Raw genomic sequence first — 15,541 nt, 5'->3', positions numbered from 1 at the left:
TTAAACATGCATGGGATAGACATACGGCTCCTGAATCTATGACGAGACCAACGACTGATTAAGGTTTGAGTCTTTACAGCAGGAGAAACGGGCGACTAGACGGGGGCCGAATGGGCCTTAACATCCGAAATTCTGTGTTTCTGTGCACTCTGCTTTTCTCGAACCTGGAGAGTATGAGTGAAGACGGGAGCCTAACTTGCCTCTTCCTAGGGGCTGGTTGGGTTTTTCTTGCCCCAGGCTGACAACCCATTGTATTTTAGAGACACCCTGACATGGGTGGTATCGTTGTCTGTTCCTACAAACCAGCCAGAGACCCCAGAGAGTCACACATCAGGGGCCGTCAGGAAGCCTGCGCGACCCAAACCTCGGGCTCCTATCGCTGCGTTTCTCTCGTATTCCACGTCTAGATTCCGCTAGCCGAAGATCAGAATATCATTTTAACGTTTCGGTCTTTGCTCAGAAATTCACACAATGGGCCGAAGTTTTGATTGAGGGGGGAGGGGGGGGGGGGCGCTCGTATCAAACATCTTACGCCAGGTTTGTCTGCATCTGAGCGTCTTCGATTACAGAGACAGTTTAATGTCACTGGCAGCCCTACTTAAGAAGAAAGCGTATTAACATACTCTGCGAGTGCACAATGAAGTCAATGGGAGAGCAAGCAAGTCAGACCCCTGTGCACGTGCACGGAATGTGATCTGACTTACATAGGGGACACCACAGAAAATTTTAAGGGACCACACATGTCATATGTAGCAGAATGTCCTTTTAAAACAGCTCTACTAAATAAAGTCGGGGGCATCGGTGACCGCCATCTTGAATTAACCATTTGAGTGCCTGAAGGAAGCTGCATCCTTGATGATGTGTGAGATCTATTGTGTTATGGATTCTAATGAGACAAAGGGTATGCTAAGGAGTTCGCTTACATTGATTATTATTGCACATGACAAATTACATGCATCATGTAGTATCATATTAAAAACAGAGCAGAACGTTCACTCAGAGGCTTAGGGGTAATGCAAGGAAGTTTACTTTACTGAGAGGGTAGTAGATAAGTGGAACAGCCTCCCGGCACAAGTGGTAGAGGCTATCACATTGAGGGAATTTATTCATGCACAAGATTTAAGGATTGAGTCCGAATGGGGCTGATCTGCCGGCAAATTCTAAGTTTCTGTTATCAAATCTATCCCTTTACGGATGAGATATTGGAAGGACTGCAGTTGCCACATGATGCCAGAAGAGGGCAGTAGGGTGTCATTAATTTACTGCAGAAGCTTAGGGGAAACCTTTCCCAAAAATGTTCTTTATGTTGGAAATGTAGAATTTTGCTTAAATAGCTTTCCGCCATTTTTAAGACATTTTGATTATACACGCCTAATCATAAACATCACGCTTAAAGGAACACGTCACCTAAAGAATGGTTCGGGACAATGCGTTGAGCTGCAAGCAAAGCTATCGTTGAACAGATAAGAGTAGAAAATGAGTGAGCGGCCGCCGTATATTACAAAATGTCGTTTTATAATTAAAAAAAACCCCAAACATATTAATTTATATTTATATTCATTGTACGGAGCTGCGGAATATGATGTGCTTGTAAAAAAAAAAAAAAGAGAAATCCAGAGAAGGGGCCCTTGCTGTGTCATCCCTCCAGGGCCCAAAGCTCTTTAATCTGGCCTTGGTTATTGTCTGTATAACCCCTTGTATGAAACATAGAACCATGGTACCCGCCGACAGAACGGCCCCATTCGGCCCCCGTCTGCACGTTGTTCCGGCTGTAATGACTCAAACCTTAATTAGTCTTTACTCTCATCTCGACGTTTCAGACACTTTCTGGGGCTTTTTATCAAGGGAAAGGGGCTGAAACGTCAAGTTTCTATGGTGATACCCACAACATGTGAAAAAAAATTGGTTCCTGTTTCCAGAAGAAATCCTTGGTGGGCTCCTTCATTGGTTCGAAGATGCAGTTAGGTGTGAATCTGTAACCTTGAGACTGTGTGCAGGGTTACTTTGGATTATATATATATATATAGCATTATCCATAGGGTATATTACATTATTGTTTAATCTGCAGGGTGACCTACCACCCCAGAGCTGTATACAGTAATATAACCCCCAGCGCTGTATACAGTAATATAACCCCCAGTGCTGTATACAGTAATAACCCCCAGCGCTGTATACAGTAATATAACCCCCCAGCACTGTATACAGTAATATACCCCCCCAGCGCAGTATACAGTAATATAACCCCCAGCGCTGTATACAGTAATATACCCCCCAGCGCTGTATACAGTAATATAACCCCCCAGCACTGTATACAGTAATATAACCCCCAGCGCTGTATACAGTAATATAACCCCCAGCACTGTATACAGTAATATAACCCCCAGCGCTGTATACAGTAATATAACCCCCAGCGCTGTATACAGTAATATAACCCCCCAGTGCTGTATACAGTAATATAACCCCCAGCGCTGTATACAGTAATATAACCCCCAGCGCTGTATACAGTAATATAACCCCCCAGCGCTGTATACAGTAATATAACCCCCCAGCGCTGTATACAGGAATATAACCCCCAGCACTGTATGCAGTAATATAACCCTCAGCGCTGTATACAGTAATATAACCCCCAGCGCTGTATACAGTAATATAACCCCCCAGCACTGTATACAGTAATATAACCCCCAGCGCTGTATACAGTAATATAACCCCCAGCGCTGTATACAGTAATATAACCCCCCAGTGCTGTATACAGTAATATAACCCCCAGCGCTGTATACAGTAATATAACCCCCCAGCGCTGTATACAGTAATATAACCCCCCAGCGCTGTATACAGGAATATAACCCCCAGCACTGTATGCAGTAATATAACCCTCAGCGCTGTATACAGTAATATAACCCCCAGCGCTGCATACAGTAATATAACCCCCCAGCACTGTATACAGTAATATAACCCCCAGCGCTGTATACAGTAATATAACCCCCAGCGCTGTATACAGTAATATAACCCCCAGCGCTGTATACAGTAATATAACCCCCAGCGCTGTATACAGTAATATAACCCCCAGCGCTGTATACAGTAATATAACCCCCAGCGCTGTATACAGGAATAACCTCAGCGTTGCCAAACACCTGGTTTTGATCTCATTTTGTCTGGAGCCGCCGTTGCTGTCAGTCATGTGATATTTTGGGTGACTTTCCCGGCTCAAACACCACGCTGAGCTGATGCTTTATGGTAATGCTAATGAAGTCCGTCTCTGCATAGATTTTCATTAGTCAGAGTATCTGACCGGGGGATAAAGACCGATCCGTTCTATTGATTCCCACAGGCAGTACGATAAGGAGTCAGGGTGTTTGTCTATTAGATTGAACTCGGATAAGACAGTCAGAACAAATACAAGTAACAAAGAAAACAGCAATATATTTGTAGGACATGCTTTTAATCTGATACTAGAAATAAAAGTTAGTGGGAGTTCACCTTTAACGTACCGAGGCACCTTGCACTTAAGAGTTGCGTAATACAAATGTTAGCGTCCCCATGGCAGGGTATATGGACAGAATTACCTCTAAGAGGATGCAGGTTATGAGTAAGTCTTAATAATGGCTAAAGAGGACTGTTTTTAAGTAAATAGAAGCTCATTAGTGTTTATAAAGTGCCTCTTATTTTCATTGAAAAGGTCCATCTATATACTGCCTTAAGTCAAGAAAAAAATAACCACTTCTCATATCCATTAAAAAAATCCTCATTGCTATTAAGTGTTATCCTAAAGCCAAATGTAATGCCTCTCAAGACCAGGAATATCAGGAAAGATTTTGTTCAGAAGGAGTTTTAAGAATCAGCAAAGTTTGAATATAAAGTGGTTTATTATGCAGACTATGATGCGTCCGTAGAATAACGCAGCCAACGCTCTGCTCTTAGAATGTTTCATCCCTGCTTCGATCGCTAGGTGTATAAGGCCTCCTGATTCCAGTTATAGAACATTATATATATATCCAGAGGGCCGGATTGGGGTCCATTGACGTAAGTGTGGCTGTTGGCAGACCCCTTTAAACCAACCATCCCCCCGTTGAAGGACATTTTTGCCCCTCCACCCCAATGTTGATTCCGTCACACCCAATTCCTCCCCAAATCCTGCCGCCTTCACCTGAATAACACCAAATTCGCTCATTCCTAACACAAGAGATTACCGAAATACTAATCCACTCCCTGGTGATATCCCGCCTGGATTATTGCAACTCCCTACTAACTCGTCTCCCGCCTATCATCACTCCAATCCGTCCTCAACACCGCAGCTAATCTCTGTCACCGTTCCTCACCTGCCGCTCCTCTGTGCCAATCGCCCCACTGACTCTCCATACCCTCCAGAACCAAATTCAAACTTCTGACCTACAGAGCCCTTAACCCCCCCTCCCATATCTCTCTACCCTCCTATCCAAATACCCCCCCAACCGCTGTCTTCATTCCTCTAAAGGGCTATCATCATTACCTCTTCTCATTCACCTGGATTTCACCGGCGCTGCACTCCTTCTCTGGGATTCCCCTCCCTGTTCCGCCAGTTCTCCATCGTACGCGACTTTCAAAAGCTCTCTGAGAACCCAGTTCTTTCGAGAAGCGTAGAACCTTTCCTCCTAACACTCTCAGCCGGCATACTAATCAAGCCATCTGAACAACCAACAACCTCGACAGCTGATCCGGACTCAGCCAACTCATCCCCTTCCAAGCCGAACTCTCCACATTTCACTCCCCCCCTAACCGACTAGATTGTAAGCTCCCAAGAGCAGCGCCCTCTTCTCCTTTTGTACCAGTTTGTTATTGTTTGTGATTTTAACCCCTTCATGACAATGCATTGTTTTTAATGGGTTTAAGGACAACCCATTGTCCTTAAGGGGTGTAATTTATCCGACCGACTGATTGTAAAGCGCTACGGAATCTGCTGGCGCTATATATATATATATATATATATATATATATATATATACACATGTAATGTATTAGAAAGGACTTTGGACTTTTGTCCGACTCGTGCAGGTTTGCTTCTGATTTCTAATTAACCTTTCTTGCAAACTCTGGCACATTAGTGAATAGACCTGACTGGTCGGATCTGGGGCTTGTACTTACCTTTATTTTATTGATTTTTTTTTTTTTTTTTTATGCAATATTAATTAATGCAGATATTTTTTGCACATTGCCCAGGGAGTGCAATAGGATGTAAATCCAGTTTTTGCTGGCGTTCTAACTAAACAGTGAATTTCAAAAAACATATATCAGGGACAGAAGAATTTTTTTTAAGCTTCTGCTCCCTAACGGCTAATAACCTGTTAAATTGCCTACTATGCTGAGTACGATCCAGAGGTGACATCAAAGCGTTTCCAAAATTCTACAATTTGCATTACTCTAGATAAACCCATATATGGTATTTACAGAATAAAGTAAGCAAAATATGTATTAGACACCCACCTTATATGAAGAAATCTTATTTTAATATAATTGTAATGCAATGGTTAATGATGCAGCGGCCTAAACTTTATATTTTATAAGATTATATCCCATCCTCATAAGATTATGAGATATTTTCTTAACAACAAAAATTGGCTGACACCCACACTTTCCAGATGGTCGGGAAGATTTGTGAAGTTGGCTGACAGTAAGGATGCGCCATTAGGATTGAAGAAATGCGGTATGTAAGCGTGTTACAAAGAAAGTGTGAACCCCCCCCCCGACTGTTCTATTGTAAAAACCGCTCTCCACTCCCGCCGAGGGTTGTAGCTTTAAATGTGATCATGAGCATGTATGTGATTATGCCTGCTGGGGTGAAACATGTTAGGTGGGCATGAAATCCTGTGTTACATTTTGTATTGCTTGTGTGTGTGTGTGTGTGTGTGTGTGTATACACTGTCATGATTTATTCAACAAAAATAAAGCCAAAATGAAGAAGCCATGTATAAAAAAAAAACTAAGTACACCCTTACTGCTTCCACAGGAATTAAGACAGGTGCTGCTAAAAGGAAAAAGCTTTTATAGGACTAACACTCCATTTTAAGGACAAGCGTTCAATAGAAGCAACCTCCCTTTATCAAGAGATAAAGGGAATGTTGCCATTCATGCCATGAGTTTTGTGTTTATTATGTCATACCATAACGCACTCAACTCGCTAGTCATCTGTGCTTCCATGGGAATTACTACAAAAGATGGGAAATAGCCAAGTGTTTACGTTACAGCAAGGGAACAGATTGAACGTTGGAGCTCTAGTCTCCATCAAACCTCCATAGCATTCCTCAACTTTTTAGGCACCGGTTACGGTTGAAGTCGCTGTATTAAACTCAGTGGTTTCCTGCGCTTCAGTCCGCAGCCCTTACAGTTGGGTCCCCGAGGCTCTTAATAATTTTCAGATAAGATTTATTATGGAAATGCTTTTGACTTCAAGGAGAAGCCAACCTTCCTGAATATATTCAGACCCGTCTGAACAAACATTTTAAATAATGAAACATCCACATAACAAAGGAAGAAGCTACGACAAAAGTTATCAATAAAATACTCAAACAATTATAGGACTTGAATGAATAACTCGTCGGTCTGTGTGGATAGGTTGCGTTAATCAGATTATCTGCCTTAAGAGCGTATTCCCTATTCAGACACGTCTCCTTCCATTATGAAAATCTCATATTGCGAATCCGAACTGTAAAATTTATTTGTTAAGGGAAAAAAATAACGTTTTCCCAACTTCAGATTTGTAGACGCTAGGGTTCCCAGACCCCCCCTGCCGTTAAATATTTCATGTGTACGTCTTGGTTTAGATCTTCCTGCAAGTAGATAAATAAGGAGTTATGTTGTACTTTTCTCGCTGAAGCTGTCATCCGGACCACACATAGGAATCAAGCTTCTGTTTTGCGCCGTGTTTAAGGAAAATGAATTAAATATAAAAAAAGAAATATTAAATATTGCTTGGTTATACTGTAAATTAAAATTTTATGTAATAAAATAATTATTACATATTGCTTGTTAGAACATGAATAAAAATGAAATAAATACTATATATTGCTTGGTTATACCACAAATTATAATCAAATAAAATAAATCTAACATATTGCTTGGTTATACCATTAATTTGAATAAATCTTTCATATTTCTAGGTTATAACATGAATTAAAATGAAATAAATACTACATATTGTTCAGTTATACCATGTATTAAAATGAAGAAATAAAATAAATACTACATATTGCTCAGTTATACCATGTATTAAAATTAAATACAGTAAATATTACACATAGCTTGGTTATATCATGAATTAACATTAAATTAAAAATAAATATTACATCTGGCCCACTAATGAATTAAAAATAGATAAAAAATAATAAATAATATGTATTGCTTGGTTATACCGTACCTACTAAATGTACTTCATCAGGAGGTCCCTTTTTGGGACCCAGACCCTTCTTCCCCCCTTTCCTCCCTTTCTTCTTGGCGTGTGTAATGTTTTCTGGGTATGAGTGTTTGATTGTGCTCGATTCGCGGTTAATTGACCAGAATTTGTTTTGTAGCAGAAACAAAAAAATGTTTACTTGGTGTTATCTCCCAACAGAAGGTTTGACATCAGCTCAGCCGCTTAACTGTGCGCGTAAGAAGTTTCTTGAGCTGCACTTGCATAGTAATTCTCACCGTTCTTACCGTTCTCACTACCTATTCAATCAACTTAGCTGTCCTTGTACCATAAAATTGCTGGCCTCAGCCCTTGGGGTCACCAAAACGAAGTGCTTATCCCACCCCAACTCAGGGTATTGGGAATAAAGAGGGTGAGTGGTCTGTCCATGGGAAACTTTTTTGATACATGGATTAGTAGGGGATTTCAATTAAATCAGGGTTTTAAGAAAAGCAACGAATGATTTAAATGGGAAGGGGAGCACGTGTGAATAAATTATGAAAGGAGGTCCCTGCCCTGCGGAGCTTACAATCTAAGTATCCTGTATATCTTGAGATGTTAAAGTGGACGTTCCCATAGAATGCATGTATGGCTTCTACTAGATGTGCATTATAATTTAATCTGTCAATACCACCACGTTAGCTTTATTTAGTGTATAAAAATGATTTAGGGTTGAAAAAAAGACGAAAGGTCTGTCAACAACGCCTTGAGACCAAGCCCTAAAAACACAAACGTTTATTGATTTTTATATTTAGCATACTTGGAATCTCAGGGTCACACAGTCTGGATCCTTCCTATTCTACGCCGCTGTGATCATGTCTAACACTCCCAGTTGGGGCTTTTGCTGCTAGTATATCATGGTTGATATGCCTGCTTGAAATCAGGTGACTCAATTAATTGTCATACATGTTTTAAAATTAATCTAGCCAGAAACCAATTCAATTTTTGATTTGAACATTTTTGAAATTTGATCTGATTTAAATGGTTATTTGAATTTACAACTTGTTACTTTACTGGGAGAGTGGTGAATAAGTGGAACAGCCTCCCAGTAGAAGTGAGGGAATTTAAACATGTATGGGATAGGCATACGGCCCCAGAATCTAAGACGAGACCAACGACTGAATTTGAAATTGGGCGCTAGGCCCTAGCCAATGGCACGGGGAGTCAGGATTCTAGACTTTATATCCATTCATTCTGGACACACAGGAGTAACTAAAAATATTAAGTTGAGTTTAATTGAGTATTTAATAATTAAGATTGGAGTTCCGCTGAAGCCGGAATGATTCATTTCGTTTCATTAGGATATTTATTTGAGTTGTTTAATTGTCGTGGCTAAATTATCCAGCCGCTAAATGAGATGCAGATTGTGGCACAACACAACCTTGATGTTGAATATCTTATTCCTTCCTTGATGTTGTCTGGTGGGGCAGAACAAATTGCAATTATATCTCTTGCGTTTTGATTCTTGACTTAACATCGGATCTGAAACATTACGTTAGATGAGCTTAGACTCTTCAGTTCTCGTGGTAAACAGAATATCCTCGTCTCTCCATAATCGCTTCCCTGCGAGTGATACTTGAACCGCTTCTTTTTTGCTGCTGAAATACTTACAAAGTCTGATTAAAGTAATACGCGAAGGACGGCGTCAAGGGCATGCGGAGATTGCACAAATACGATTTCATTTCATTTCCATACAAGAAAACAGTATATCGATACTGATATCTCGTCTACATTCATCTTTTTAAAAAAAAGGTCCCATCCCCAATTTTCCGGAATACTTACATTATTATGTATTCCTCTTCTATATGCGTTAAATAAACAAAATTATTGTTTTAAATTAATGTACCGTTTTTCTGTAGTTTCCTGTTGAAAAGCAGTGGGCCTCTTCTTTGTTCCCTCTGCACTGCTCTAACTGCCTACCAATGTCTGAAAAAGAGAAAATAAAAGAGAGAGAGAAAAAAAGACAGAGAGAGAGAGAAAAAAAGACAGAGAGAGAGAGGAAAAAAGAGAGAGAAAAAAAGAAAAGACTGAGAGAGAGGAAAAAAAGAGAGAGAGAGAAAAAAGAAAAGAGAGAGATAGGGAAAGAAAGAGAGAGAAAAAAGAAAAGAGAGAGATAGGGAAAGAAAGAGAGAGAGAAAAAAGAAAAGAGAGAGATAGGGAAAGAAAGAGAGAGAGAGAAGGGCTTTGGAAGAGGCCTCTGTTTCTAAGCAGCTCCTGTATCTCGATAAACTTCAAATGCAGTTTTTAAGGGAGGATTGAGGAGAGAAATAATATGCCAGGCTTCTTTTACTTTTCTTGATGCAGCACTTATCTGGCGATACTTGATGAAGCATCCTAGGTGGAACATCACCTTTAATAATCTCACATATGAAATCATATGAAAAATATTAATGTAAAAAAAAGGGCAAAATGCTAAAAAGATGTGTTACACGCTCCTCTTATCAACAAGAATAGCATCTTTTATTAGGTGGGCAGGAGAGGGGAAGGATCAGGTACAGAGAATACTAATATTTAAATATCAATGATAGAGAGAATTCTACTTTCCTCTTCTTTGCTCATCTCCTGTTATCCATAATAAGTAGGGCATGAGCAAACGTATAAATTACCCCTCCCCTATAACCCCCCCATGTGTAATTAAAAAGAAATAAGTTTAAGGGAAAGGAATTCTCTATGAGAATTCTCACTTCTCTTGCCATCCCTGGCAGCCATAATATAAAGAAATGATAAAGATGAAGAGAGGCGCCAACAAAAGGTCGTCTGAAAAACTTCTTCCCAAAGTCTGCATGAAAGAACGTGTAATGTTTGGTAAGTTCTTCCATGTAGCTGCCTTGCAAATTCGATCCTGCGAAGATCCTTCTGCTCTTTCCGTCAAAGATGTTGTCATTGACCTCGTGGTATTGGCCCCCGGAAGAGATCTCTTCCCATTACTTTATCAGCTTCCGCAACAGCTTCCGTAGCTCTAGATACCTTGGGGCTGTGAAAAGCCGAGAATCTATTCTCTGCGAAACAGAAGAAGACACCCGGTTACATCTCGCAAATGAAGATTCTTCTCCGTGTCAGACACTGGATTCCTGGACACGATGTAGGAACGTGAATTTTTATGGAAATGCGATGTGACCGTGGGCAAAAACTCTGGAGGAAACATAAAGAGACCTCCTCGGCTCATCACTTATCCTTCTAGCCGATGTAATGGCTGTTTAGAAAGCAGTTTTTAAAATAAGAAGTCTGACAGATGTCTCCTGCAAGGGTTCAAAAGACCTTCAAGCCTTTGAGGACCAGATTTAGGTCCCATTGGGAAACTTTGGGCATGTTCCTTGGCCGGATTCTAGATCACACGTATAATCAAAGAGTGCACGGCAAGCTTCTCATTTAAAAGTTTAGACAAGGCTGATGATACCTGTACCTCTAAGGTGGATGGAAAAATATCTCAACCAAATCCCTGTTGGAGAAATTCTAGACGGTGAGGCCCAGATGCACTGCCTGCAGAGCAAGGAGAACAGACTCCAAATGTGTAATGTCTTCCTGAGGTCGTTATCTCATCCTGCTCCGGAATAGGGTTTCTCCGATAAATCGTGCGGAATTAGAAGGTCCCCTTCCGAAAACAAACCGTTGGCTGCAAATTCATTGGATCGGGATGAGACGCTGGTCCTTGGGTATGAAGCCCTGGACGCGCAGGCAGAGGAAAAGATGGGACCTGAGCCATCATTACCTGTTCCGAATACCAGATTCTCCTTGGCTACTTTGGAGCCATCAAGATCACCGAAGCACCTTCTTTCGGAATCAGACATAGATGGACTGATTTTTCTGATTCTTCCCGGCTATAATTAATCATTCTTCACAATTTGCACTTTGTACATCGTTAGTTAATTACCTCTCTTTTACACTTCACCGTTATAAGCAAATGCCCCCAATACCATGATTTGGAATAATAATGTGTTTATATTTACATTTAATAGAAGTTATATATTTTTTTTGGACTGGAGGCAGACGCCGTTACGAGTGAATCTGCCCTTTGTCCCCTGAATAGTTAATTGTGCCGAGATGAAACGTGTTAAAGGGGTTATAAATAAAAAGTGATTGTGGTTTGAAAAAGTGATCTTATCACCATAGCAACCAATAGGATGGCCCAGGAACATTTCATTGGTTGCTATGTTGATAAGACTTTTTTATAATGAAATTTATTGTACAGCATTATAAAAAAGGCACTTGATTTCTCGTAATGTGGAATAAATGCATTGAGATGAACTTCTTTGCCTTACCATAAAGCGATTAGAGCTCACTGTTTAGTTATTAGTGCTCTCTGGCTCCATTACCTGGGTAAGCCAGGGGGACCCTGCCATGGCCATTGGGGTCTATAGTCATTTGGCATACTACCCCCCCAAAAAAAATATCAATAAAGACTAAGGGAACTTGGGGTAGAGAAGAGAAAGTGGAGATGTAATGGAAACACCACATCATGGGGTTAGCTGAGCTTAGAAAGCGAGTAACCTGGTGTTGCTGAACGCCTCTCCAGCCCCGACCTGTCGCCTCCTCTAGTCTTACCTCCAACACCGTCGTCCCAGTTTTTGGACGCTTGAAACATTAGGGTGTATGCATTACGAAGGGCCAACCCTAGCAAGCTTTTCCTGCACGAAAAGCTGTAAGCCCTGTAAAATGCATAGTTAAAACACTGCCATTGAAAGTAACTTCACCGAGGCATAGGCAGTGCGCTGGGCAAAGCTCACAAAGCTGCACTATATCAGCACTGCAAAATCTGTGTAAATAAATAAGAATAATACTGCTGGGATGTGAGGATGATTTCCTTGTGGACATTGTTGAGCTGATCCAGCCTATGCTAATCCCATTCATTCATAAATCCGTAATGCATTGTATATCACCCGGTTTAATACGGCGCTGGGGTTAAAGAAGACACTTTAATGTAAAAGAGTTTGTATAGCTCTAATCCATGTCTTTATGACACCGTTAAAGTATGCGTAGGAGAAACAGTGAAACCAGTAACTGTGCTGTCGATGATGTCATAAGAAAAATGATTTAAATGTTAAGTGTCAAGTTGCAGAGGAATTGATTGTTAGGACTTCCACAATTTGGGAACCGGTCCCACCAGTATAGAGTTCTTCTCCATGCCATGGCTTTGTGTAGGGGTGGAACTAGCAAAACACAGCCTTTAGTAGGAGGGAACTGGGTGGGGGGCAGGGCAAAGTGGGCAAGGAGTAGGCAGAACATGGGCAGGGAAGTGGCAATGGCCACATACAACTGTCCTGGAAAATCTAGACTGTTGGTAGGTATACAATAATGGTGGTAGCCGATGGTGGGGTGGTGCACAGTGACGGTCGGGGACGAGATTGTGAGGGACACTGGGAATAATTATACCCTAACTTGATCTCTGTTCCCTCCTATGTTCTCCCCTGTCGGCTAATATCACCCTATTCTGCTGTGTGCCTCACGCCCTTTATGGAGATCATTTTAACGGGAGTTTATTATGGAGGATCAAAGGGTCTTTCTGGATATGTTATTAGCTTATTGGAGACAATGGTTCACTGGTCTTGGGGAAGACAAGAAGGACTAAATCTTGTGACCCGCTTAAGTCAAATAAATGTGCGATCGGCGCAGAAGCGTTCAGACATTGTCTGTAATTGCAACTATTATGGCAATAAAAGTCCGTTGTAACTTAACCGGCTGTCAGGCCGACATTCCGCGGTGCGTCGGTATTGACACTTTCTGTAATTTAATGTTGTTTTGCACTGTATTTTATTGTGGGGTTTAAATTGACATTAAACACGAAGGAAACGAAAGTAAAGCCATCAAGTCGATACATTTGTTCGGCGGTTGATACATTGTGTGATTTAACAGACGTTGGAAGGAATCCATCAGCTGCGATCGGTCACTTTAAATACTCCAGCTTTACCCTGATTCGGAACCTCCGTCTTCTAAAGGGAAATGATCACAACGATTGAATATAATTAAACAAAAAATACTTTTTATGTAAAATGAATCCATCTTTTCGCTCCGAAAGTGAAAATGGGGTTATATTTTGGGCAATTTTTGTGCTTTTTTTTTTATAGTTGCATTAGAGTTGGTTGACCGAAACTTAGGTTATATAAATTATATCATATAAATTATATATATATATATATATATATATATTTCTGCTGAACCAAATACACCCAGGACTTATTCTTACATGTATTAATTGTCACACCATGTGTATAACCACACTTATTTAACTAAGGAGGGATAATCCACATCATGCTCGTGTTCTAATGCTTAACCATTTTGGTCCTTAACATGCATAACGCGGAGCCCACTCAGCACAGGTGGCTTGGGGGGTACAGCATTTTTGTCTTCACTATCAGGTTTAGGCAATATACATATTAAATAATGTAGCAGCTTTTAAAAATATAAAAGAGACTTTAGTGACAAGCTTTGTGATTGGTCACATCCTGATCGGTACTGCTAGAACGCACAAGTCTAGAGCAGAGCGGGTAAAACACTGTTCATGATTAGCAACAGTTGGGCATTATTGGGGCTTTTATGGCTGTAGAACCCTCTGATACCCTCATACCCAGCAAACATTCTGAGCTCCTAGAAAAGAGGGGCTTCAGGGGAGGAAAGAGGGGTAAAGGGATTTGAATCCAAAAAGGGTCTGGCCTCCCTGGAAATGGACACTTGAGCACTATGCCAAATGACTACAGAGCTCAAAAGGCATTGCTGAATGGTATATTGGGTTCTGAGGCTCTTTATGGGGGGTAATGCCCATTGAGGGGTGTGTTTACCCCTGGAGATCAGAGTAAATTGCTCCCCGACCCTTTCAGATTATAAACAGTGGTTACATTGAGTGTCGTTCTCATCTCGCAGGCTTGTTGCTGGACATTTTATGTTGCCATGGAAACTTCAAATACATAAGCAAGCCGGACTAGATTCTGTTTTCCATGCAAAGTGCCACTTCATTTAATTAAACCTCTTCCCTCATTTCCATTCATATAATAAAGCCGTTGCCTTCACATCTTCAATAGCGTCTGTACTGTATTTCCTAGAAATACAGCAAGATGCGTGTTCTTGAAAGTTGACTCATAGATCTGATTCGGAAAAGTCTTCATCTTAACGTACAGGCAGCGCATGCTCACTCTTTATATTTTAAGAGGGGTTGGTATACCTCCAGTATCTTTCCAATGTCGCCTTTGTTTTACATGTATGTATGTTGTGTAGCTACGGATCAGAACAACTTTCAGAAGGAATTTTAGAACGTTTGTCCTTACAGAACAGCTTAAGCTCAGCTATGTTCCTACGATGTCTGGTGTGAATGGCTTTCGAGGTCATTCCACAGCATCTCTAAAGGGTTAAGGTCTGGGCTCTAACTGGGCCACTCCAAAAGGTGAATTTTCTTTTTTGAAACCATTCTGTAGTAGATTTATTTTGATGTTTAAGGTCATTGTCCTGCTGCATTACACAACAACTTCTACTGAGCTTCAGCAGACGGAGAACCACCTTAATATTATTCTGTATGAACAATTCGACCTTCGTTTCATCAGTCCGGCTTCCTGCGTGGTGTCCTGCCATGCACTCCATGCCTGTTCAATGTTAGCATATGGTAGACTCATGAACAGAGATGTTAACCTGATCCAATGATTCATTCAAGCCTTTAGTTGTTACTCCAGGGTTCTTTTTTTTACCTCATTGAGCATTCTGCATTGTGTCCTTGGAGTCGTCTTGGCTGGGCGCCCACTTCTAGGGAGAGGTGTCACGGTACTAAATTGTCTCCATTCATAAACAATTTGTCTAACTGCGGACTGATGAATATTTAAACTCTTTGAGATTACTTTGTAACCTTTTCCATCTTTCTGCCAATCAACCATTGTGGATAGTAGGTCTTCTGAGATTTCTTTTTTAGTGAGACATGGTTCACATCAGTAGATGCTTCTTGAGAATAGCAAACTCAAAATGTTTGAGTGTTTTTAGCTCTTAAACACTCCAAGCCTGTTTCATTGCTTGTATTCCAGGGGTGCTAACTCCTGACTCCAATTAGCTTTTGTTGAAGTGATTAGCCTAGGGGTTCACATACTTTTCCCAACCCCCACTGTAAATGTTTGAATGATTTATTCAATATGGATAAGAACAATACAG

General features: G+C 40.8%; 1 protein-coding gene across 1 annotated transcript in view; it reads left to right on the top strand.

Annotated features, from left to right (window-relative positions):
• The window catches only part of XYLB (xylulokinase), a 62,434-nt gene that overhangs the window by 21,513 nt on the left and 25,380 nt on the right, over window positions 1-15,541 (top strand). The gene's annotated exons all lie outside the window — the stretch shown is intronic.

This window comes from Spea bombifrons, chromosome 5 (genome assembly GCF_027358695.1).
Source record: "Spea bombifrons isolate aSpeBom1 chromosome 5, aSpeBom1.2.pri, whole genome shotgun sequence".
In the NCBI taxonomy this organism is placed as follows: Eukaryota; Metazoa; Chordata; class Amphibia; order Anura; family Pelobatidae; genus Spea; species Spea bombifrons.
This window is presented reverse-complemented; position numbering and strand designations above follow the sequence as displayed.